The sequence below is a fragment of the Ruditapes philippinarum genome, unplaced genomic scaffold, assembly GCF_026571515.1.
Source record: "Ruditapes philippinarum isolate M1 unplaced genomic scaffold, ASM2657151v2 ctg20808_1_1_1_1, whole genome shotgun sequence".
NCBI classification, from domain to species: Eukaryota; Metazoa; Mollusca; class Bivalvia; order Venerida; family Veneridae; genus Ruditapes; species Ruditapes philippinarum.
This window is the reverse complement of record NW_026851874.1, coordinates 6,276-10,808: the sequence shown is the minus strand read 5'-3', so window position 1 is coordinate 10,808 and position 4,533 is coordinate 6,276. Positions and strand designations below refer to the sequence as shown.

The window sequence follows — 4,533 nt, the reverse complement described above, 5'->3', positions numbered from 1 at the left end:
ATTACATTGAATGAATACAAAGAGATTGAATTTGCATTCAAGTTTTTATGGGGAAAAAAAGAAAAAACATATTTGGGTTTTTTTTTTACATATAAAATTTTCTTCTCTATTAAAATAAGCAACTGGGGAAAAATATTTGAAAATATTAACCTCAGTTAAAAACAAAAAAATGTAAAATAAATTAACTTTTGTGGACGGGAAAAACCTCTTTTTTGTACAAAAATTTTTAATTTTTAAAAAAGGAAAATTAAAAAAGGTTATTTTTTAAAGGGAAATCCTGCTTTTTGGCAGATACAGGCAGGAAAAATTAAATATGGGAAAGGGTGGGGAAAAAGGGGGGCACTAAAGTTTGTAAAATTGAAAAGCTCTCCCTTTGGGAATTTAATGACTGTAAAAACGCACCTTTAAAAAAATAAACCTTACCCCATGTATTAGGGGAAAACAATTTTTCCCGTTTCTTATTTCATCAAAAAAATTTTTATTTTTGGGTCAGGATTAAATTTGGGTTTAAAATCGGGGATTTGTCCGGGAGTAAAAATGATAGTTTGGGAAACAAAAAAAACGCCTCCCAAACCTAAACAAGGACAATGGGTTTCATTTTGGAGAAATGGTCAGGAGATATAAAATGAACAGTCTTGGTGAATTTGGCGGGAATTTTCCCGGGAGGTAAAAAATTCACAAATTTTCTTTTTGAGAATTTTCAAACTGCCTTGTGAAAATGCTAAATTTCTTTTTTTGGGAAAATGTATTACATTCAGGGAACAGGTAATTTATAAATCCATTTGGGAAAGTTGACAGTTTCTCCCCTTAATTTTTTTGGGGCTTGAACTTAAATCAAGGGGTTTTCCCCAGGCAAATGTTCTTTCAAAATTTTTTTCCATGTGGCTTTCTATCCAGCTAGTTTTACGTGACATCAGGGGGTTTCCCATTGGGGGGCTCGTTTGGGGCCTGAAATAATGCACGGGGGGATCCATGAGGTCTTCCTCCAACAGTGGGGGCTGGAAATTTGGCCCCAAATGATTATCTGTTTTTGGGTGCAAATGTAAAACCCTTTCCAAAAGAAAATAAATTTTTGAGAAATTAGCTCTCAAGTTTTCCAAAGTGCCCAGAGAAAGACAAGGGTTTTACCCCCAACTTTTATCCAAGGGGTCTGATCCGGGTCGGGCACTGTTTTTTTTTCTCATAAAAAAAAGGTGCTTTATTTCAAAATTTTTCCCTAAAAGATCAACCGAGTTTTGCCCAAAAATTTTTAAGGGTGTTTTTGGGGTTGGGTTTAAACCAACATATGGGGTATTTATGTACATGAAATATTGGCCCTTCATAAACATAAATATTTTTTATTTGGTGCTTCATATGGTTAAGTTGAAGGAGTTATTCATTAGGTATATGTACCAACAGACTGTAATTCATCAAAAGTTATTATCCAATGTGGCTTGAGAGATTTTTCTGCTTGCTGGTCTCAATTCACTTTCATACTATTGTAACCAATGTTGAGTAGAATCAAATACTGAACGCTTCACACTTACCTCAATAGGGAAAGCCATGGATTTGTAATTTATAGGTCCCTGGTTCAATTCCTTGGGGGCAGCATAATAAATTTCAAAAAGAATGTGTGGAAAGATTTGGTTTTAAAATGTTAGGGAAGGTCAATACATTTAACCTAAAACAAATATATAACCAGGGACTACTTTTTGGGTGGTGGGAAAAAAACTATGAAAAAATGTTTTTACTTCACTCTATTTGATCTGAAAAGCGAAATTCTAGTCCCCCAAATATCTTTATGAAAGAGTGACTTCTCCTTGAATTTTCAGTCCAAGGTTACCCTTCAGTCCAAGGTAGTCCCCGATTACTTTTGAAAATTATTCTAAAAAAGGATGATTGAAAAATTTGTGCTTACTAGCACAGTGTTGAAATTTAACTTCCTCATTAACTTGTTAACGATTACTGTCACATTTGTGTTTTTGTTATATATTTCTGCAACATTTTTTGATGATTTTTATTTACAGCAATAGCTGTTAGTAAAGTAGATGATGTGAGACCAGTTCTCCAGTATTACAGCCAGTTTGATAATCCATTAGAAAAGTTCCATGAAAACCAGGCTAAACTCAAGGTAAGTGGTGCTATAGATTTCTTACAAGATTACCGAAATAAACAAATAGTGCGGAGATGTCAGTAATATGAACAGTTACGTCTGTTATGGGAAAAGAAATGTCTGTCTTGGGGAAAGTTATGGGGGAAAAAAGTAATGTCTGTTATGGAGGTAATGTCTGTTATAGGAAAAATTATGCCGGTTATAGAAACAGAAATGTCTGTTATAGGAATAGTAATGTCTCTTACAGTAATGTCTTTACAGGATAAGTAATGTCTGTTATATGAACATTGAAGTCTTTTATTTCAACATGGTTATTATGGATATTATATAAATGGTATCTGTTATATGAAAAGTGAGGTCTGTAATATGAACAGACATGTCAATTTTAGAACTATGGGTATCAATTATATGAACAATGATATTCATTAAGAACTGGGATGTACCCCCACCCCCAGCTCTTGCTTATTTCCCCCATCAGTATAGTTAGTTGTACAATGTGATGTTTGTAGTTTTGTTAATGCATCCACAATTGCTGTGTCTAATATGCGCTAGTATAGAAGATGCAATACTTGTCCATTATCTGCTGGGTTCAAATAGTATTAGTGATGCTAAAATCTCTCTTTTGGACAAGAAGTCATCCCTTTGGGTTACTAGAGGTATAGTTATCTTCTGAATTGAAAGAGGACACAGTGGACTTCCTCTTCCGTGACAGCGCAACAAAGGCCATATAATTGATGAAGTCTACATCATTTAGCTTAAGTAGAAAGGTAGCAAGCTGTATCATCAGTATGTATGGAGGGACTACCTTTACATTCATTTAAAATGAATGTAAAGAGCAGCACCTATGCTATTTCATACCAGAAGTACAAGTATCACATTTGTTGATTGTTCTTGTTCATTTAGCATAAGTTTCATCATCATGAATTAAACTTGGAACTATTTTTATATTCAGGCGGAGCAAGAAAAACAAGCCCAATTACAACAGTCACGTGATGCAAAAAGTGTGACCGGATTGTGGAACAAGTTGAAGAGATGAAATATTTCACTAAATATGGCAGACGATTTGAGTGTCGGAATAAAACATTTAAATGTTGTTATAAACATTATAAATGACAATTTCATTTTGTGATGCACTGGAAAACAGTCAACATAAAGAAGCTCTTGAGAAATAGAAAATAGGTTATTTCGTGCAGGCAGTGATTATTTACTAGATCTATTTATAGACATATACTGTATAAGCTTGCCTAGAGGACAGTTTCTTTTTTTTTTTTTAAAATTACGTTTTTTCTAAATAAAATTTAAATTTAACAATAAAATCAAATTAAATATATGGTAAGGTATGGTTAGCACTACATTCAGCACTAAACTTATCACTTTAATCAGTTCCTGTGATCTGCCAAGATGAGAAGTACATTTTGTACATGTATGTGGTATGTGTATATTTTTGACAAACAACAAGAAAATCTTGAGGTGTTTGTTTATCCTATGTTTATATTATGAAAAATATAAAGTAATAGACAACACTGTCTGATAGCACTATGAATTATGTGATAAAGTTTGACTGGTTGAAAATATATCAATGTATTTTCTAAGCTACCTGAGCAAATAAGTTTTCACTTTGCCTTCGTGTTCCATTCAGATTTCCCTTAGTAACTTCATTTAGACTGACATCTCCCATATTTGATAGGTATATACTTGTATGGTCCTCTAACTTATGGTGAAGTTTGGATTACTAGTGTCAAGATCATTTGTGTTAAAAATAGATCCTTACACTTGCTCATACAGCCTATATTTATTAAACAATGTCTTATATTTCACAAGAGCATATTTAAGATGGACTCTTATCTTTGGTGCAAAATTTTGGTCAAGGGCAAGGTCAGTGAAACTAAAAACAAAACTTCTAGAAACAGAACTAACTATTCCTATGTATTTAGCATTGAAATAACAAAGATGCAGGTTTGGGGAGCATTTATCATTTTTTGCAATACATCTTGTTTTGCTTTAGAAAAAAAAAAATCTGACAAAACATGTGCCGACTTCTAGTATATGCACTCATGATTTTGCATTTTTCATGAACAGTTTGTTTGAAATTAGATACTAAAGTTATAGATATGAGGATTTTGTAATAACTCAAAATTTTATCAAAACATGGGCAATTTATCCTAACTCTTGACCTGCCGAAAATGACATTTGTTAACCTACATCATCTGTATTTATGTCTCTGTCTATATTGCCGCCTTTGCTAGGCAAGCAAGCTCTATACTGCTTGTAACTTTTTAGCTCACCTGTCACAAAGTGACAGGGTGAGCTTTTGTGATCGCTTTTCGTCCGTCCGTCCGTTGTACGTCCGTCCGTAAACTTTTGCTTTAAATGACATCTCCTCATAAACCACTAAGCCAATTTCATCCAAACTTCTTAGGAATGTTCCTTTGGTGGTCACG

General features: G+C 33.4%; 1 long non-coding RNA gene across 1 annotated transcript; it reads left to right on the top strand.

Moving 5' to 3' along the window:
• The first annotated feature begins 2,000 nt into the window (after positions 1 to 2,000).
• Positions 2,001 to 3,356, top strand: LOC132741794 (uncharacterized). Its single transcript, XR_009627335.1, has 2 exons — positions 2,001 to 2,110; positions 3,045 to 3,356. It is a non-coding gene; the product is annotated as an uncharacterized LOC132741794 (long non-coding RNA).
• The last annotated feature ends 1,177 nt before the right edge of the window (positions 3,357 to 4,533 follow it).